The sequence below is a fragment of the Phaseolus vulgaris genome, chromosome 11, assembly GCF_051622355.1.
Source record: "Phaseolus vulgaris cultivar YP4 chromosome 11, ASM5162235v1, whole genome shotgun sequence".
NCBI classification, from domain to species: Eukaryota; Viridiplantae; Streptophyta; class Magnoliopsida; order Fabales; family Fabaceae; genus Phaseolus; species Phaseolus vulgaris.
The window spans coordinates 18,376,299-18,398,305 of record NC_143508.1 but is presented as its reverse complement, the minus strand read 5'-3'; the positions used below and the strand labels follow the sequence as shown (position 1 = coordinate 18,398,305).

The following is a 22,007-nucleotide window of genomic DNA, read 5'->3' as shown; positions in this document are numbered from 1 at the left end:
AGAGCGCTCCTAGGGTACAGAGAGCGTCACGTCAACAATTCGAGAATTGTTGAGTCAGCAGGGAATGACACGTCATCAGGATGGCACGTGGACGGCGTGGGCGAGGCTTTAGTCTTTACGCTGAAGACAAGTCTTCAGCTTAAGACTGGGGGGCTTGTGTACCGTCCCGTATCCGGGGCGTTGACTAAGTCAAAGTCAAAGTCAACGGCTGGAGAGTCAAAGTCAACGCAAGGCGTCGCCTAGGTGGAGAGACGCCAAGAGGAAGCGTCGCCAAGGCAAGGCGTCGCGCCGCAAAGGCAAGGCGTCGCGCCGCCAAGGCAAGGCGTTGCCTAGGCAAAGGCATCGCCCAATCAGGGCGTCACCAGATCAAACAGTGCTAAAGCAAGGCAATCACGGTGTGGTTCCCCGATACCCATGGGTAGGAAAGACCATGGAGGGAGCGACGCCGTGGGAAGGCCTCAGGTCCCAATAGCACGGGGCAGCGATAAAGAGAAGGAAAAGGTGGCTTCAAGGCCATAGTAATAGTACCAGTGTAGGGCAGCCTGACTCGTGAAGTGCTCCTCCCGCCCCAGAGACGCCTGTGGGGCAGATACGACTCAAGAGGAAAGTCACGCCCAGGGCAACCGGGTGCAGAGTACAAAAGGAAGGCAGATACTGATGGCATTTTCATGTGTTCTTCTTGAATCAAAGTAGAAAATAAGGTGCGGAAGCAATGGGTGAGATGATCAAGACCCTCCTAGGAGTTGTGTTGGCCTTGTAGGTGCATGATGAGTATGGTGTTTGAGTGGTTCGGCCAGCTCAAGGGAGAAGGTGAAAGGATTGAAGTTTAGAGCCTAGATTTCTAGGAGAAGTAAAGCTTGTGCACAAAAATGGCAGCATAACCTTACTCAATTAAACTTGAAAATACAAGGTGTAGGCTCCTCCTTTTATAGGCTAAGGAGGACCATAATGCAACCCTAATGCTAGCCAAATGAAATGTAAATGTGAAGCACATGGGTGCACATGGCACATGGGTGCACAAATGAGCACATGGGGAGGGGTGTGTCTAGTTTTTATGCTCACCCCCCCTCCATGGTCTTTCTAGAATGTTCACAAATATGCTTTCTACACTACTCTAATTACTAAGCACCCCTAATGGGCCTTTATGTAACAATTACAAAGGTCTTCTCTTCCCAAAACCGTAGCTTTGACCCATGTGTATGTGAAGCTAGACGGTCTAGAAGGAATCCTCATCATGGCCTAGACGCTCCTTATGTAGCCGCTCCTCATCATGGCCTAGACGCTCCTCTTCATGGGCTAGACGCTCCTTTTTGAGTCTAGACGCTCCTCATCATAGGCTAGACCGTCTAGTCTTGGAGGCTTGGCTTTCATCGTGTGGTGAGCTTGGGCCCTCCTCCATCATCCCCTCCCTCTTGAAAAGGATTTGTCCTCAAATCCAAAGCTTTTTCTTCAACTAGGGGGATGGTTGTGGCTGGATGGTGTCCATCATCTCCTCCTTCGGGAAAAGATCTATCCTCAGATCTACAGACTTGATCTCGGATAGCAACCTTTTGCTTCGCCAAAGCTTGTCCTCCTGGATCAAACGTCCACCTATAGAAATAATCAAATAAGGCATAGGTGTTAGTTTGCAAATTAATTTTACTAGGTTGCCATTTTTGCTTTTCTTTTGGTTTTGGCAACCTTGGACAAAGTTTCTCTTTTAATGGTTGTGTGTGGTCTCTAATCATCTTATGTATTTTAAAAGGTTCATTTGTGGTTACTTTCTCTTTAGGCATAAATCCTATAGAAGATGGTAACAACTTAAAAGGAGAAAGATGATTGAACCCACACATAACTTTAAAAGTAGAAATATAAGTAGTTTTGTGAACTACTTTATGGTATGTTTGCTCACCTCTAGAGTTGTGTGTGCACTTCATGATTATTCTAGGCATAGTAGAAAGAGCTAGATTTTCAAATATATTTTGACCATGCGTTTGAGGATGATAAGAATTTAAAGTGTGCAATTTAGTTGCAAGTTTTCCAAAGGAAATCCTCAAATCATGGTTTGCGAAATTTGGAACTCTATTCAACACTATGCTTGAAGATAAACCATGAAGATGTATCACTTCTCTAGAGAAGAGTTTATCCATAACCATGAAGATTGAATCACAACCTTTTGTTGTCCTAGGGAGTTTTAATAGGAAATTTATATCTTCCCAAGGATCATTTGCAAAAGGTGAAGGAGTATAGAGTTTATGAGACATTGCCTTGGGCGTATTTTGAAAACAAGAATTGTACCTAAGGTAATGTCTTTGAACTTCTTTTCTCATGGGGGACAAAAGTTTTCCTTTTAAAAGCTCTAGAGTTTTATCAACTCTAATTTGTCCCATGAGTTCTCCTTCATGAAGACTTTTTCTCTTATGTGTAAGGATAGTCTCGTTGTGACAACCATTGTTTATAAGGATTTGTACACTTTGCAATGGTTGTCTCAATAAGACATGACAAGTTTCTTTAGGCACTACTTCACATAAAAAATTGTTTTTGTAGATGCTTATAAAAAACTTGACATTCACTTGGTGATATCCTAGCACATATGAGAAATAATCTATTTCATTTTTATCTATGCAAGCTTCTTTTAAAGACTCTTCTTTTTCACTTAGGCTTGCAAGTGTTCCTTTACAAAAGGTAAGGCTTTGAGGTTGTTCAACAAGACACATATTTTCAAAGGTATTTTTAAATCTTTGGTCTTGTTGAATGACCTTGTGGGAAGGAACACTCTTCTCCCACGCCTTTTGTTCTTCAAGGGTCTTCTCATGCTTTTCTTTTTCTTCTTTTTCTTTAGCTTCCCTTTCGACTTCCCCTCTCTTCTTTTGTATTTTTCTTTCCTTTCTTTCTTTATGGGAAGCAAACAATTTTTCTACCCTCATTTCCCAATCTAGGCAAGCTTCTATATTTTCTTTTCCATGGAAATGGGGTTGGTCTACCCTAACCTCTCTTGGGTTTTCTTGTTCTTTTCTATCTCCTCTATGTCTTCTAGGGGGTGCTTGATAATAATCATTTACTCTAATGCTTCCCTCCCCAAAAGAATCATGATCTTTAGAGATATATGCATGAGAAGGTAATTTTTTTAGAATGTGAGACTTCTCATCCTTTGCTTTAGTCAAAACATTAAGTTTAGTCTCACTCTCCAATTGTCTATATGCAATTGATTGCACAGTTTGTGAAACTTCTTTCAAAAGAGTTTTTAAAGATTTTAATTCACTTCCAATAGACTTTGTAGAATGAGAAGAAGAAGACATGGCTAAAGCTTTGTGTATATAGGTGTTTTACTTTGAGAAAGTTTAGGAAAGTTAAAGAAGGTAGTTTTCCAGGTAAGGGAGGTGAGTCACAAAGGACTACTTAAATACCAAGCCTTTTCCTTGCCAAAAACTATCCTCCAATATCTTCACACAAGACTTTCTCTTAGTGAAACACTTAGAACACAAATAAGTTGAGAAATCAATTTTTTTTTTAATGCAAGAAAACAATGTATGCTAACTAATTTAACAAAGTTAGTCGGTTTAACACAAAATAAGCATGCAAAGCGTTACTACTAAGCAAAAAGAAAGACAATCACCAACAATTAACAAAATTAAACATGCAAAACGTAGCTATGAAAGCAAAAGAAAAGCAATTACAAACAAGTAACAATTACTAATCAAGAATGCTATACTATTCGGCCCTAGGTGAGGCTTCTTGGACACTTTGAGCCCTTGAAGACACACTCACCGTCTAAACGTAATTAACAAGGTAATTAACAATAAACCAAGTTGCAAAGGAAATAAGAGAATTCCCTTTGTTGATCCTCTTTTTGGTTAGTGCACTTCTTTGTTGTCTTTGCTTGTTGATCTTCCTAGTGTTTGTAGTGTTTTCAAAAATGCTTGTTTCGGCTTTGGCCTTGTCTTCTCCTTAGAATGATGGTCTTTAATTCTCCAATTTCCAGCACCTAGCAAAGGGCTAAACCTTAACCAAATCAAGTTCCCATTCACATAAGCACCAATGAAGAATTAAATTCCAGCACCCAAATTAGAGGTCAAAGAACAAAAGCAAGAAACAAATTTAATTGAATAAAACAGTACCACCAAAAGGATTTAGATTGTGACAACTAGAAAGAGAGTCAATTAAGTAAAGCAAACAAATAAAGGTACTCAAATAAAAGTTGGCACACAAAAGAATTCCTAAAGAAAAGCACTAGATTAGATGACCAAATAAAAAAAAAAAAAACAGCACCACTGGAAAATGTTGTGGGCCAGAAAACGTGTTTGTTCCCCGATTTATGCTGAGCTGTACTTTTAGAATTTGGCTCTGAAATTTGTTATGCAAGATATTCAGGATCTTATCTAAAATCTGGCTTTGGATTCACTCAAAACGGATGCACCATTTTTTTTTAATAAATTTTGCAAAATTGGTGTTCGGTTAGGCCAGCTGGAGCGCTTCAGATTTGCACTCTGATCTTAAAAGATTTATCATTTTTTTCTGTTGCTTCTTTTGACCTAATTCTTTTTTTGTCCTTTCTATAACACTTTAAACTTGCATTTTCCAGAAAATCAGAATTTTCCTATGGGTGGAAATATATTTCTGGGTTAAAACAGCCAAAACAGAGAAGGTGTAAACAGGGGAATCTGAAAACTGGAAACAAAAACAGCAAGATACCAAAGTTTAGACACAATGGAAATTTGTGAAATAGAATTGTGTATGATCTAAACACAATATGAACTCAAACTAAAAATTAAAAAGGCACCAAAGGAGCAAAGAACAGCAGATTCAAGCAAAATAAAGAGACCCAAAATCAAGAAACAAATAAGCCAAATAAAAGGACTACTATGAATTGTTGACAATATGGATGAACATGACTTGACAAAACATGTATAGATTCAGAAAATTAAAGACTCAAAGCATAATATGAACCAAATAAGGAAAGCAATAAAGACTCAAAGCCTAAAAGAAAATAGCAACACAAAGGTGTATGGAATCCTATCACAAATTGCACAAGAACTTGTTCAAGATCAAATGAACAAGAGTGCTTCGGTTGGATCTTCCACAAAGCACACCAAGAACAAATTAAAATGTAAAAAACAGCAAGACAAGTAAGGAAAGTAAATGACAATATGAAATAAAGAAGAACTAAAATTTAAAAGACAAGGAGCTACTCATCTTGAAGAACCAAAGCTCATGATACCAAATGATGGCATTTTCACGTGTTCTTCTTGAATCAAAGTAGAAAATAAGGTGCGGAAGCAATGGGTGAGATGATCAAGACCCTCCTAGGAGTTGTGTTGGCCTTGTAGGTGCATGATGAGTATGGTGTTTGAGTGGTTCGGCCAGCTCAAGGGAGAAGGTGAAAGGATTGAAGTTTAGAGCCTAGATTTCTAGGAGAAGTAAAGCTTGTGCACAAAAATGGCAGCATAACCTTACTCAATTAAACTTGAAAATACAAGGTGTAGGCTCCTCCTTTTATAGGCTAAGGAGGACCATAATGCAACCCTAATGCTAGCCAAATGAAATGTAAATGTGAAGCACATGGGTGCACATGGCACATGGGTGCACAAATGAGCACATGGGGAGGGGTGTGTCTAGTTTTTATGCTCACCCCCCCCTCCATGGTCTTTCTAGAATGTTCACAAATATGCTTTCTACACTACTCTAATTACTAAGCACCCCTAATGGGCCTTTATGTAACAATTACAAAGGTCTTCTCTTCCCAAAACCGTAGCTTTGACCCATGTGTATGTGAAGCTAGACGGTCTAGAAGGAATCCTCATCATGGCCTAGACGCTCCTTATGTAGCCGCTCCTCATCATGGCCTAGACGCTCCTCTTCATGGGCTAGACGCTCCTTTTTGAGTCTAGACGCTCCTCATCATAGGCTAGACCGTCTAGTCTTGGAGGCTTGGCTTTCATCGTGTGGTGAGCTTGGGCCCTCCTCCATCAGATACGCTCTCGAAGTAAGTGACTAGATACTTGGGTGCATGAGTTGGCACCCAAAAAGTCACCCCTAGCGCAGTAGCACTCCCAAGCAGGAGGACTCACACGTAGAGACGTCCCAGATGGGCAGAAACGCCCCCAGATGGGGTCATGGCGTCGTGAGGCCCTCCACGTGTACGACAGCCATGCCAGAATAGAAACACCCTTTAGTCAGGTGCCAGGTAATTAAAAGTCATTCAATACAGTTTCCCTTTCGAGCATTCAGGTACTATAATGGCTCCCGAGCGTTTCAACGTCTTAAATGCGCTACGTTTTCTAATTAAGCGCTTTAATGAGTGCGTTACGTTTGTGATTAAAAGCGCTTTAAGATGCTTTAAAAGCTTGGGTAGTTTAAATAGCGCAGAGAATGTTGGAAAAAGGGTTCGAACTTTCTGCAAAGTTACCAGAGCTCTCTAGTTGCTTGCTCGTGCTTCATTAGTTACGAACAAGGGACTGGGGAACATTTTTGCCTGAAGGAGAGAACACAGATATACAGTACACAGTTATTTCTTACCACCTTCAGAGTGCCATACGCGGTGCTCAGAGACGGAGGTGAATAGTTTTGGTGTTTCTTGCTGGCTGACTTGAGCGTCGGAGTGCAAACGGCCGCTAGGGCGCCTCTTTGTCCTCTTTTTTGCAGGAATCCACAGGCAATCAGTGGGAAGGAGTCCCTAGCTGACGGTTGAGGTCGCGCACGAAGACGTCCCGGTCAAGCGGACGGAACAAAGACCTTCATTCTAAGGGGAAGACAAAGACAAAGCCGAAGCAAAATTTCTCAAAACACTACACACATTTGGAGGACTAACAAGCAAAGACAACAAGGAAGTGCACTTAGCAAAAAGAGGATCAACAAAGGGAGTTTTTCTTACTTTCCTTACATCTAAATTTTTGTTAATTACCTCTTAATTACGTTTTAGACGGTGAGTGTGTCTTCAAGGGCTCAAAGTGTCCAAGAAGCCTCACCTAGGGCCGACTAGTATACAATTCTTAATTAGCAATTGTTAATTGTTGGTGATTGTCTTTCTTTTTGCTTAGTAGTGACGCTTTGCATGCTTATTTTGTGTTAAAACCGACTAGCTTTGTTAAATTAGTTAGCATACATTGTTTTCTTGCATTGAAAAACAAGTTTTGTTTTCTCAACTTACTTGTGTTCTAAGTGCTTTACTAAGAGAAAGTTTTGTGTAAAGGCATTGGGGGATAGTTTTTGGCAAGGAAAAGGCTTGGTATTTAAGTAGTCCTTTGTGACTCACCTCCCTTACCTGGAAAACTACCTTCTTTGACTTTCCTAAGTTTTCTCAAGGTAAAATACTTGTATACACAAAGCTTTAGCCATGTCTTCTTCTTCTCATTCTACAAAGTCTATTGGAAGTGAATTAAAATCTTTAAAAACTCTTTTGAAAGAAGTTTCACAAACTGTGCAATCAATTGCTTATAGACAATTGGATAGTGAGACTAAACTTAATGTTTTGACTAAAGCAAAGGATGAGAAGTCTCACATTCTAAAAAGATTACCTTCTCATGCATATATCTCTAAAGATCATGATTCTTTTGGGGAGGGAAGCATTAGAGTAAAAGATTATTATCAAGAACCCCCTAGAAGACATAGAAGAGATAGAAAAGAACAAGAAAACCCAAGAGAGGTTAGGGTAGAACAACCCCATTTCCATGGAAAAGAAAATATAGAAGCTTGCCTAGATTGGGAAATGAGGGTAGAAAAATTGTTTGCTTCCCATAAAGAAAGAAAGGAAAGAAAAATACAAAAAAAGAGAGGGGAAGTCGAAAGGGAAGCTAAAGAAAAAGAAGAAAAAGAAAAGCATGAGAAGACCCTTGAAGAACAAAAGGCGTGGGAGAAGAGTGTTCCTTCCCACAAGGTCATTCAACAAGACCAAAGATTTAAAAATACCTTTGAAAATATGTGTCTTGTTGAACAACCTCAAAGCCTTACCTTTTGTAAAGGAACACTTGCAAGCCTAAGTGAAAAAGAAGAGTCTTTAAAAGAAGCTTGCATAGATAAAAATGAAATAGATTATTTCTCATATGTGCTAGGATATCACCAAGTGAATGTCAAGTTTTTTATAAGCATCTACAAAAACAAATTTTTATGTGAAGTAGGGCCTAAAGAAACTTGTCATGTCTTATTGAGACAACCATTGCAAAGTGTACAAATCCTTAGAAACAATGGTTGTCACAACGAGACTATCCTTACACATAAGAGGTAAAGTCTTCATGAAGGAGAACTCATGGGACAAATTAGAGTTGATAAAACTCTAGAGCTTTTAAAAGGAAAACTTTTATCCCCCATGAGAAAAGAAGTTCAAAGACATTACCTTAGGTACAATTCTTGTTTTCAAACTACACCCAAGGCAATGTCTCATGAACTCTATACTCCTTCACCTTTTGCAAATGATCCTTGGGAAGATACAAATTTCATTTTAAAACTCCCTAGGACAACAAAAGGTTTTGATTCAATATTCATGGTTATGGATAAACTCTTCTCTAGAGAAGTGATACATCTTCATGGTTTATCCTCAAGCATAGTGTTGAATAGAGCTTCAAATTTTGCAAACCATGATTTGAGGATTTCCTTTGGAAAACTTGCAACTAAGTTGCACACTTTAAATTCTTATCATCCTCAAACGCATGGTCAAAATACAATTGAAAATCTAGCTCTTTCTACTATGCCTAGAATAATCATAAAGGACAAACACAAGTCTAGAGATAAGCATACATACCATAAAGTAGTTCACAAAACTACTTGTATTTCTACTTTTGAGGTTATATGTGGCTAAATCATCTTTCTCCTTTTAAGTTGTTACCATCTCCTATAGGATTTATGCCTAAAGAGAAAGTAACCACAAATGCACATTTCAAAATGCATAAGATGATTAGAGAACACATACAACAATCAAAAGAGAAACATTGTCCAAAGTTGCCAAAACCAAAAGAAAAAGAAAAATGGGAACATAGTAAAATTGATTTTCAAACTAACACCTATGCTTTATTTGATGATTTATATAGGTGGACGTTTGATCCAGGAGGACAAGCTTTGGCGAAGCAAGAGGCTGCTATCCGAGATCAAGTTTGTAGATCTGAGGATAGATCTTCTCAAGAAGGAGGAGATGATGGACACCATCCAGCCACACTCATCCCCCTAGTTGAAGAAAAAAAACTTTGGATTTGAGGACAAATCCTTTTCAAGAGGGAGGGGATGATGGAAGAGGCCCAAGCACAAGCCCACATGCAAGCCCACCAAAGGGTAGATTTGGGCCAACCATAGAGTTATGGCCAAGAGGATCCAAGAAGACGTTCTTTTACATGTTCAAATGCCATAAACTCTAGTGTAGAGTAGACTTTAATTTCTTGTCAAAATTAGCATAGGAACTTTATTTGTAATTTTCTTAGAATTAATTTTGGCACCTAAAACACCAACCTAGGTAAACTTAGAGTTTCTAAAAAAACCTCTAAATTTACCAAGGCCGGTCTAGAAAGCCCATGGAGGGGGTGAGAATAAAAACTAGACACACCCCTCCCCATGTGCTCATTTATGCACCCATGTGCCATGTGCACCCATGTGCTTCACATTTACATTTCATTTGGCTAGCATTAGGGTTGCATTATGGTCCTCCTTAGCCTATAAAAGGAGGAGCCTACACCTTGTATTTTCAAGTTTATTGTGAGTAAAGTTATGCTGCCATTTTGTGCCAAGCTTTGCTTCTCCCTAGAATTCTAGGCTCTAAACTTCATCTCCTTCACCTCTCCTTGGGTTGGCCGAACCTCCCTAGCTTCATACACTTCATGCACCTTCAAGATCAACACCACTCTTAGGAGGATCTTGCTCACACACCTTCATAGCTTCCACACCACTTTTTCTTACATGATTCAAGAAGACCTTCATGAAATGCCATCAGTTTTCCACTCCCTTCTCGCAGGAAATCGTAGATGCGCCGATCCCCAACACCTTCGCAGGGCCCAAGGCGATTTTCATTGGGATGGAGGACCCCGAGGCGCACCTCACGGCGTTCCACACACAAATGGTGTTAGTAGGCGGCTCTGACGCCGCAAGATGCAAGCTCTTCATGAGCACTTTGACAGGAATGGCCATGGATTGGTTTATCAGCCTTCCTAGCGGCCATATCACCTCTTTTCAGCAGCTGTCCCAGTTGTTCAGAGAGCAATACCTGGCGAACAGGGCCCCGCCGCCGGTATCCTACGATCTGTTTGATGTGAAGCAATACCAAGGGGAGAGTTTGAAGGAGTATATCAACCGTTTCGGGTCCCAAGTGGTGAAAGTGGGCACGTCGGAGGAGCCCATGATTGTGTATGCCTTCAGGAAAGGCGTGTGTCCCGGCCCTTTTTGCGAATCTATTATTCGCAATCGTCCAAGGACTTTTGCTGAAATACGGCATCGGGCGGTGGAACATATCGCCTCTGAAGGAGAGGTGTGTGAGAAGCGCACCAGCGTCGTACCTTCGCGCCCGAGAGCGCAAACGCGGGTTCAACCCGTCAGGGTCAACGAGACCACGACGGGGAGAAACAAGCCAGAGGGGATACGCCCTTATGCGACCAGAAAACCCCAGCCCCGGGGTCCAGCAGGAGGGGATCGCCCAGTCAGAGAGAGGGCAAGGCCGGCGAGGTACAACTTTGTGGTGGAGTTGAAGGACCTGATCGCCGTGCCTAATATAGCTGAGAGGTTGAGGCGACCGGCGAAAACTGACAAGGTGTTAGGGCCACGGAAAGAATCTTGGTGCGAGTTCCACGAGGCTTTCGATCATCACATTGACAACTGCCTCTCGTTGGGTTACCAGCTTGATGAGCTGGTGAGAAGCGGGTTTCTGAAGGATTACGTCACAGAACCCGCCGGAGGAGGTTCACACCATTGCTGGAGGTTTTTCCGGCGGAGGACCCACCGCCTCCCAACGAAAGAAATACGCGAGGGGGGTCAACTCGATCGAAGAAAGGATCTCGGGTGAGCCGTGGGAATCGGACCTCGTGTTCACGAGAGGGGATCTTCGAGACGTGGTGCCGCATGACAATGATCCCGTGGTCATCTCAGTTGTCACGGCCGGGAGAAAGGTGCACAGGGTTCTTGTCGACCAGGGAAGTTCAGCAGACGTCATGTTCTGGTCGACATTCAACAAGTTACGTTTATCTCCCGACCTTTTGAGGCCCTACACAGGGTGCCTATATGGGTTTGCTGACAACCAGGTGGAAGTCCGAGGCTACCTGGAGTTGAGGACTACGTTCACGGATGGAGAGGCCTCGCGTACCGAAAGCATCCGGTACTTGGTCGTGAACGCCCACTCCGCCTACAACATTTTGTTGGGCAGACCGGCGTTGAATAGGCTGAACGCAGTAGCCTCCACACGCCATATGAAGATGAAGCTGCCGGACCTTAGCGGCAAGGTGATAGTTATTAAGTCGGATCAGGAGGAGGCGCGGAAGTGTTATGAAAACAGCCTGAAAACGAAGAAAAGCGTGTTCATGGTGTTTGAGCGTCCGCCCAGTGTGGACACATCGATGACTGAGGCGACGCCCGCCGGGACAACGCCTGACGAGGCCACACCCGTGAGGGCGACGCCCGAGGTAGATTCACTCATGGCGGAGGGACCTGATGATACGGCGCCCGTGGAAGAGGCGGCGCCCATTCAGGCTGATAGCAGGGACCAACCGGCAGCTAACGCCGTGGAGAGGGAGATTAGCGGCAAAACATTTAAGTTAGGGCGTTTGCTGAGCCAAGAAGAACAATAGGGGGTGGCAGAGGAGATTTCACGCCACTTGGATGCCTTCGCATGGTCTGCCTCGGATATGCTCGGCATCGACCCGGATTTCCTATGTCATCACCTCAGCATGGATGCCACGGTCCGTCCCGTGCGCCAAAGGAGGAGAAAGTTTAACGAAGAGAGGCAGCTGGTGGTAAAGGAAGAAACGCAGAAGCTGCTGAGTGCTGGCCACATCAGGGAGATCCAATACCCTGAGTGGCTAGCCAACGTCGTTTTGGTGAAGAAGGCGAATGGGAAGTGGAGGATGTGCGTGGACTTCACGGATTTAAATAAGGCGTGCCCGAAGGACTCGTACCCACTCCCCAACATCGACGCATTGGTGGATAGTGCATCTGGATGCAAGGTGCTAAGCTTCCTGGATGCATTCTCGGGATACAACTAGATCAAAATGCACCCGAGAGATGAGAGCAAAACTGCATTCATGACAGAGACTTGCAGTTACTGTTATAAGGTGATGCCTTTTGGGCTGAAAAACGCGGGCGCCACCTACCAAAGGCTAATGGACAAGGTCCTAGCGCCCATGCTAGGGAGGAATGTATACGCCTACGTGGATGACATGGTAGTGGCGTCGCAGGATAGGGCACAGCACATGGCGGACCTGGAGGAGTTGTTCGTCACTATATCCAAGTATCGCCTCAAACTAAACCCTGAGAAGTGTGTCTTCGGGGTAGAGGCCGGTAAGTTCTTGGGTTTCATGCTCACAGAGAGGGGGATAGAGGCGAACCCTGACAAATGCGCAGCAATCATCGCCATGCGAAGCCCGACGTCGGTAAAGGAAGTGCAGCAGCTGACAGGGCAGATGGCGGCGCTCTCAAGGTTTGTTTCCGCCGGGGGAGAGAAGGGGCATCCCTATTTCCAGTGCCTCAAGAGAAATAGTCGCTTCGCATGGACTGACGAGTGCGAAGCGGCTTTCATCAAGTTGAAAGAATACCTGGCGACGCCACCGGTCCTCTGCAAACCGGTAACGGGCGTACCCCTCCGGTTGTTCTTTACGGTGACAGAGCGAGCTATCAGTTCTGTGCTGGTCCAAGAGCAGGACCAGAGTCAAAAGCCCATATATTTCGTAAGCAAGGCATTACAAGGCGCGGAGACGAGATACCAGGCGCTGGAGAAGGCAGCGTTGGCGGTAGTGTTTTCAGCCAGGAGGCTCCGTCATTACTTCCACAGCTTTACGGTGGTAGTGATGACAAACCTCCCTATACAGAAGGTGCTGCAGAAGCCCGATGTGGCCGGAAGGATGGTGCGCTGGGCGGTGGAGCTGTCCGAATTCGACATCCAGTATGAGCCTAGAGGATCCATCAAAGGGCAAGTGTATGCAGATTTTATGGCAGAACTCTCGCCCGGAAGTGAACAAGAGGTGGAGGTGGGCTCACAGTGGTTGCTCTCTGTCGATGGCTCTTCCAACCAACAAGGGAGTGGTGCGGGAATAGTCTTGGAGGGACCCAATGGCGTACTGATTGAGCAAGCTCTGCGCTTCGCCTTTAAGGCAAGTAATAATCAGGCGGAATACAAAGCTCTGATTGCAGGAATGCTCCTGGCCAAGGAGATGGGCGCGCAGAACCTCTTGGTGAAAAGCGATTCCCAGTTGATTACGGGGCAGGTGTCGGGTGAGTTCCAGGCGAAGGACCCACAGATGGCGGCGTATCTGAAATACGTCCAGCTATTGAAGGGAGCATTCAACGCTCTTGAGCTGATACATGTCCCAAGGGAGCAGAATGCCAGAGCCGACCTGCTTGCCAAGCTGGCCAGCTCAGGCAAGGGGGTAGACAGAGGACAGTGATCCAAGAGACGCTCAAAGCTCCGCGTAAATTCATGGAAGATAACAGGGTGGATGTCCTCCAGATTTGTACAACAAGAGGAAGGCCAAGGAGTCATCGTTCTTTGACCCAAGATACGTTGAAGACGCCCCGCATCAGCACATACGCGGACATGCCCGAAGAAGGAAGGCAGATGCAGGTATGTGCCCTAGCCGAAGGAGACACCTGGATGACGCCGTACAGACAATACCTGGCGGATGGGGCTCTCCCAGTGGAGCCTGAAGAAGGTAAAAAGGTTAAGAGAAATGCCGCAAGGTACACTCTGGTGGACGGAGTGTTGTTCAGGCACGGGTTCACTCACCCTATCTTAACGTGCGTAAGTGGCGACCAGTGTACCATAATAATGGCGGAGCTCCACGAAGGCGTTTGTGGGAGCCACGTGGGGGGAAGGTCATTAGCCTCTAAGGTGGTACGCGCAAGTTTTTATTGGCCAACAGTAAAGGAAGATTGCGTGCGACACGCCCAGCGTTGTAAGCAGTGTCAAAAACACGCCGACTGGCACAAGGCGCCGCCAGAAGAGCTGCGATCCATATACAGCCCGTGGCCTTTCCATACCTGGGGGATTGACATCCTAGGACCATTCCCACTGGCGATAAGGCAGATGAAGTACTTGATCGTTGCCATCGAGTACTTCACCAAGTGGATAGAGGCAGAGCCCGTGGCCCAGATCACTGCGCACAAGGTGCAACAATTTGTATGGAAGAACATTGTGTGCCGTTTTGGCGTACCTAGGTGGCTGATATCCGATAATGGAACCCAGTTCGCTAGTCAGCAGCTGAGAAACCTTTGTGCTGAGGTAGGCATCAAGCAAGTGTTCGCATCAGTCGAACACCCCCAGACTAACGGACAAGTAGAATCAGCAAACAGAGTCTTGCTGAGGGGGCTAAAGAGAAGGCTAGAGAAGGCCAAAGGGGCGTGGGCGGAGGAAGTACCAAGGATCGTATGGGCATACCACACCACGCCCCAATCCTCTACCATGGAGACGCCTTTCAGTTTGGTGTATGGGTCGGATGCGATGATCCCGGTAGAAATACACGAAAGCTCACCACGTTTTCAAAACTTTGTGGTTGAGGAATCCAACAAAGAAAGGCGGGTGAACCTGGATCTACTAGACGAAGCCAGGGAGGAAGCCAGAATAAAGGCCCAAGCAATAAAGAGAAGAGTAGAGCGACAATATAGCTCTAAGGTAAAGCAACGGCAGTTTCAGATTGGCGACCTAGTTATGAGGAAAGCTCATCCATACGAGCTGGAGAATAAACTGTCTCCCAAGTTGACCGGACCCTTCAGAATTATTGAGGCTAAGGGAAATGGTTCGTACAACCTAGAGACCTTGGAGGGGGGTCCCATCCCGCGCAGTTGGAATGCAGCCAACTTGAAGTTCAATTTGAGTTGATTTATGTAAGCAATGTAACAGTCTTGTTAAAGGGGACGCTCTTTTTCCCTTTCCGGGGTTTTTTAATGAGGTCACCCAAATAAAAGAAAAAACAAGTTCGAGAAAAACCTTGCCTTGGTTTTTAGTCCTTATCTTTTTCCCGTTCGAAGCGGCGACAGGCGTCGCCAAGAAGAGGCATCGCCAGGGCAAGATGTCGCCTAGGCGAAGGCGTCGCCCAGTCAAAATGTCGCCAAGAAAGAAGGCGTCGCCAAGGAAAGGCATCACCAAGGTAGAAGGCGCCGCCCAAGCGCAGGCACCGCCAATAAACATAACGAAGGGAAAAATGCACAGTATATGAAGTGGGTGCAGAAGTATAACGACGTTACAGAAACCAAGCATGGTACAGTAGAGTTAAGTTTACAAGTAGTGTTCGAGATGAATGTGAGTAAGGCGAATGGGGCAAACATTATTACAGGCCCTGTGCTCATACAAAAAACAGAAACTTCAGTGGCAGCCGGAGTCAGCACGGGAGGAAGACGAAGCCCCGCTCTCAGTCCGCAGAGCCCGGGTAAGTCGTGACCTCCGCTCCTGGTTTATCTTCGAACCTGCACCAAGGGATATGAACGTGTTAGAGACACCATGAAGTAAAACATACACAGTTTCAGAAAGCGTCAAAGGCAGAAGTTTCTAGGGCAGTGACTCATACATATATACTTCTCTAGAGTTCCGGCGTTGAACTCCAAGCTGATCAAGGTGGCGGAGTCAAAACCTCCCGCCTCAGCAAGGATCCGGCAAACCACATGGTCATTCGGGGCCAGCTTCTTGAAGGGTTTGGATTTGAGGGCCCTCGTCTCCCTCACCCAGTACAGTGGAAAACCATCTAGGGCGGAGGGAACGAGATCAGAGCAACAAATCTTGAAGAACATACCCTTCCACCTAGTGAAGGAGTTTTGGAAAGAGGTTCAGGAAATGTCAGGACCAAGTAGAGTAGGGGAACGTCCCATCAGCCATACGAGAAACACCACGTGGATGGCACGGGCGAGACCTGGAGCTTTTCACCACCCGTGGGCGTCGACCTGAGTCAAATTCAATGTCTAGGTAAAGTCAACGGCTTAACCGCACCGGGCGTCGCCTGCATGAGACGCGCAAGGCGTCGCCAATGGAGGGCACAGGAGGCGTCGCCTGCGTGAGATGTTGCGGGCGTCGCCAGTACAAGTATCAGCAGTATCGCCTCCCCGATACCCACAGGTAGGAAAAACTGTGGAGGGAGATGAATCGAAAGGGCCAAAACTAGTCACTAGCGGCGTCGCTTCCCCGATACCCACAGGTAGGAAAGACTGTGGAGGGAGACGAGATCGCCAAATGCTGAGTGAACCACTGGCAGGGGTCGTTCCCTGACACCCATGGGAAGGAAAGGCCATGGAGGGAATGACCCCCCGGAGGGCTTTGAGCTTTCCCAGTGCTGGCGTTTCTAGACACCCTGAGGACGATACGGTGCTGCTGTAGCAGGCCTCTCCTTAGGCGTGGGCGCCGGGTACCAGGGATCAAAGGATAGGTCGCTTCGGTTTTTGAGACACCCCATGGACGATACGGCTCCGTTAGGCAAGCCTCTCCATGGGTGTGGGCGTCGACGCGTGACCTTGCCCCAAGTATTTAAGGCCCGGAGGAGGTTTTAACTTTTGCGTTGGACAATGGTGAACCCACCGACGCCTTCACGAGGCAGAGGCCTCATAGATACGAAGGCAGAACGGTTTTCGAGAAGCACGATAGGAGCAAGGCACTCGGTATATGGGATCGCCCAACACAGCGAAAGAAAGGGGTAGAGTACAGGCAAAATAGTCGAAGCACATGAAGGCGAGAAAATGAGGGTAAAATCATACAGGCGGAATTCGATAACTCAAAGGTATCAAAATTGTCGTGCAAAACCCACAGTTGTGACGAAAGTGCAAATAGTTCAAAGAATTACAAGTTTATCAAAGGGGGGCAAAAACAAGACAAAGCGCAAAGGAGTAAGGTTTGATGGCATTTCATGAAGGTCTTCTTGAATCATGTAAGAAAAAGTGGTGCGGAAGCAATGAAGGTGTGTGAGCAAGATCCTCCTAAGAGTGGTGTTGATCTTGTAGGTACATGATGTGTATGAAGCTAGGGAGGTTCGGCCAACCCAAGGAGAGGTGAAGGAGATGAAGTTTAGAGCCTAGAATTCTAGGGAGAAGCAAAGCTTGGCACAAAATGGCAGCATAACTTTACTCACAATAAACTTGAAAATACAAGGTGTAGGCGCCTCCTTTTATAGGCTAAGGAGGACCATAATGCAACCCTAATGCTAGCCAAATGAAATGTAAATGTGAAGCAGATGGGTGCACATGGCACATGGGTGCACAAATGAGCACATGGGGAGGGGTGTGTCTAGTTTTTATGCTCACCCCCTCCATGGGCTTTCTAGACCGGCCTTGGTAAATTTAGAGGTTTTTTTAGAAACTCTAAGTTTACCTAGGTTGGTGTTTTAGGTGCCAAAATTAATTCTAAGAAAATTACAAATAAAGTTCCTATGCTAATTTTGACAAGAAATTAAAGTCTACTCTACACTAGAGTTTATGGCATTTGAACATGTAAAAGAACGTCTTCTTCGATCCTCTTGGCCATAACTCTATGGTTGGCCCAAATCTACCCTTTGGTGGGCTTGCATGTGGGCTTGTGCTTGGGCCTCTTCCATCATCCCCTCCCTCTTGAAAAGGATTTGTCCTCAAATCCATTGCTTCTTCTTCTTCATGGCTAGGGAAATGGATGTGGCTGGATGGTGTCCATCATCTCCTTCTCCTTGAGAAGATCTATCCTCAGATCTAGAGATTTGATCTCGGATAGCAGCCTCTTGCTTCTTCAATTATGCTTGCCCTCCCGGATCAAACGTCCACCTAGGGGAATTATCAAATAAAGCAAATGAGTTAGTTGAAGCAGTTATATACAAATCAATTTTATGAAGTTGCCATTTTTGTTTTTCTTTTGTTTTTGGCAACTTTTTACAATATTTCTCTTTTGATGGTTGCATGTGTTCTCTAATCCTCTCATGCTTTGTAAAATTTTCAATAGTGGTTACTTGTTCCTTAGGCATAATTCCTTTAGGAAGTGGTAACAACGCAAAAAGAGAAAGAGGACTATGTTCACATACAACTTCAAATGTAGAAATATTAGTAGTCTTGTGGACTACTCTATTGTATGCATGCTCAATAGAAAAAGGATACTCATCCCAAGAATTGTGGTTGTCTTTCATGATTTCTCTAGGCATAGTAACAAGAGCTATGTTTTCAATTTTATTTTGACCATTCTTTTGAGGATGATAAGAGTTTGAAAAGGACAACTTAGTTGCAAGTTTTTCCAAGAGAATCCTCAAATGATGGTTTTCAAATTTTGGAGCTCTATCCAACACTAAGTTTGAAGAGAAATCATGAAGACTTGTCACTTCTTTAAGGAAGAGTTTATCCATGTCCATGAAAATGGAATCAAAACCTTTTGTTGTCCTAGGAAGATCTAATATGAAATTTAGGATTATGTCTTCCCAAGGATTGTACCGCCCTGGTAGTCGGAAGTGATGACGTGGCATCCAGCTACAGTATAGGCGTGTTGACAAGGCGCCAGGTTGGCAGAGGGGAAGGAAGTCGGGGGGCTCGTGAAGTCGCCAGTTATTAAGTTGGCGTGTTTCGATCTCCAGCATACCAGAACCGGCGATCACCGGGTTAAAGATGAAGTCGCCAGATGTAAACTCAGGCGACCAAATGATTGGAGATCGCCAGAGCAAGCACATCGCCAGAGATGAAGGTGGTGCAGATTATGAAGGCGGCCGGCGAGACCACAGGGAAGGTGTACGAAGGCACCCTAACTCGCCAGTTCCAGTAGAGATCGCACTCCCAAGTTAGCTATGCACTGGGCAGTACCATGCATAAGTAACTTAGCCAAAAAGAAAGTCAGAAGCAGCGCCCAAGTCAAGGAGGCTCCAGATGATGGCACGTGTACGACTGGATGCGAGCCACGTGTCCAAGTCTGTAACTGCCAGGAGAGAGAAAGTAACCAGGTATTTAAGGGTTCCCCAACGAACTTTTGAGGTACGCACGTTCAGATTATACTCTTTACGCTTGTGAGTTCTTGAGCATACTGGGAGAGAGAACATTGCACGGTTCCTTGAGAGTTCTTGAGTGTTATTGCTCTTAGTATTTGGTGGTTCAGTCACTGACTTGGGCGTTGGAGTGCGATCGGCCGCAGCGGCGCCGCTCTGTTCTTTTGCAGGTTCTTGAAGTGAATCGCGACGAAGGACGGAGGTAGAAGTGGTGCACATGTCGATCCATTGACGAGACAAGTTCCAAGGTTCAGGTCAACAGGCAGGATCATCAGGCACCCACCGTGGGGCCGTGTAAAACCTGTTCCCATCCACAGCGTGAGTTCTTGGAGGTTTTCATAGTTTTCTGCGTGGTTGTGTGCTGGTGCAACCACTGTTCACTTTTCGTTTGAGATTTGTTCGGTGATTTCGCGTTTTCCACCGTTCGTTCGGGTTTTTGTTCGGTGAAGTGAGGTTTTCTGCTGTTTACGTGAGATTTGTTCGGTGAAGTTTGAGTTCTTTGGCTCGTTGTGTTATCCGTAGGAGAAGCGGTGGTTTCTGGTGGAGTTGCAGGTTTCTTTGAAGGATTCGCGGTGTTTTTGAGTTTTGCGAGGTTCTGACCGATTGATCGCTGAATCAATCGTAGCCGAAGTAAGTGTTGTTCGCTGCATTCTGTGATTCGCCAAGTTTCATGAGAAAAATGAGAAGCAATCGTTCAAGTCCGGTTGCGCCCGTCGCTGCTGAAGGCGCCGCCGCCATGACCATGGCGCAGATGGCAGAGATGATGCGTTCGTTGCAGGCAACTGTGGAAGCCTCGCGCATAGAACAGGCGAGAATGCATGAGGACCTGGTCGCCTCTCACGCCAGGAATGATAAGCTTAGCAAGGTGACTGAGGAGCTGCGTCAAGCTCTTCAGGAGCAGCAAGGGCGTCCTGTAGCTGAAGAGGTCGCGCCGTCGACGCCGCCTCGTGTGTTCCCTATGCCTTTCGTTCAGGCGATTACTGACACGCCTATTCCTACGAGTGTGGTACCTGTTAAGGCCGTTTTTACCGGCGTGGAGGATCCAGAGGCTCATCTCACCACGTTCCATACGCAGATGATGCTGTCAGGGGGATCAGACGCTGTGTATTGCAAGATGTTCGTGAGCACGCTCCAGGGAACGGCACTGGAATGGTTTGTGAGCCTGTCTAACGGTCACATTACCAATTTCCAACAGTTCTCGAAGATCTTCGTCGAGCAGTACATCGTGAATAAGGCACCGCCCAGGGTGTCTTATGACCTGTTTGATATAAGGCAGTACCAGGGAGAGTCCCTCAGGGACTACTTGAATCGCTTTGGGGCGCAGATGGTCAGATCGCCGGCTAAAGATGAGGAAATGCTGGTATATGCATTTAAGAAGGGTGTGCTGCCAGGACCATTCTGCGAGGCGCTGATCAGGGCTCACCCCGCCACGTTTGCTGAGGTTAGGCGACTTGCGGTGGCCCACATCGCCGATGAGAGTGAAGTCGCCGAGAAGAGAGGAAGCGTGGCTCCCGCCAGGCCACGCGCCCAGACCAGAATCCAGCCACAGAGGGTGCTGGAGATAGCGGAAGGGATCAGAGGACTCGCCATCCTTATGATCCAAGGAAGAACAAGGGCAGAAGCCAAGGGCGCCAGCAACCAGCACGCCGGGAATACAATCGCCCGCCTAAGCACAAGTTTGTCATGGGATTGGCGGACCTGATCGCCATTCCCAATATATCTGCTAGGTTGAAAGCGCCAGAGAAGGTGGGCGACAAGGTGCTGGGACCAAAGCCAGATGCCTGGTGTGAGTTTCACCAAGGCTTTGGCCACACCGTGGATTCGTGTTTAGCTTTAGGATACCAGCTCGACGATCTGGTAAAGAGCGGGTTCCTAAATGACTATTTGCTGGATAGAAGGACGGGGGGCGCGTCGAGCTCCCAACCAGCAGGTGCTGAGGCTCAGCAGCACGAGATGCCTACGCACGGAGAGATCCACACCATTGCAGGGGGTTTCTCAGGAGGTGGATGCACCGCATCACAGAGGAAGAGGTACGCGAGGTCTGTGATGACGGTGGATATGTTTGAAGACCACTCGCCGGAAGTGGATATTACATTCACCAAGCAAGATCTCAGGGATGTTGTGCCTCATGACAACGATCCCATAGTAATTTCGTTGATAACAGCAGGAAGAAAGGTCCACAGGGTACTGGTGGACCAAGGAAGCTCGGCAGACGTGATGTTCTGGCCGACTTTCACGCAGTTGGAGCTGCCCCTTGACCAGCTGAGGCCCTATGGAGGGTGTTTGTATGGTTTCGCTGGTGACCAGGTGGAGGTCAGGGGGTACATAGAGTTAAGGACTACGTTTACAGATGAGGAGGGTTCGAGAACGGAGAAAATCAAATACCTTATTGTAAACGCTCCTTCAGCCTACAACATCCTGTTGGGAAGGCCCACGCTCAATCGGATAGGCGCTATACCGTCGACTCGGCACATGAAGGTGAAGTTGCCGTCTATGGAGGGGGTGGTGATCACCATCAAATCCGATCAGAAAGAAGCAAAGAAGTGCTATGAGAACAGCCTGAAAAACAAAAGATCGGTGAGTTACGTAACGACCACCCCGCCTCCCGGTGTGAAGCCCAGATCGACAGTGATAGAAGAGACCGCCAGAAGAGACGTGGAGATGGTGGATGCTGATCTGGGGGAGGGGAACGCTGGTCTGGAGGAAGAAGAGGCAAGGAATCGCCCTGAGGAAGCGAGAGAGCTAGGAATCGCCAGGGCGGTGATCGCCAGAGAGACCAGACCCAAACCCGTCGAGCAGTGGCTCGAGAGAGAGATCGGGGGAAAAATCTTCAAGCTGGGAAGATCCCTGGAGGTTGAGCTCTAGGACCAGATCGCCAAGGTGATCGAACGGCATCTAGACGCATTTGCATGGTCCGCTTCGGACATGCCCGGGATCGATCCTGACTTC

General features: G+C 46.1%; 1 long non-coding RNA gene across 1 annotated transcript; it reads right to left on the bottom strand.

Annotated features, from left to right (window-relative positions):
- Positions 1-838: 838 nt before the first annotated feature.
- Positions 839-9,040, bottom strand: LOC150023094 (uncharacterized). The gene is made up of 2 exons (XR_016517287.1): positions 6,496-9,040; positions 839-3,975 (listed from the first exon to the last, which is right to left on the bottom strand). It is a non-coding gene; the product is annotated as an uncharacterized LOC150023094 (long non-coding RNA).
- Positions 9,041-22,007: the final 12,967 nt, after the last annotated feature.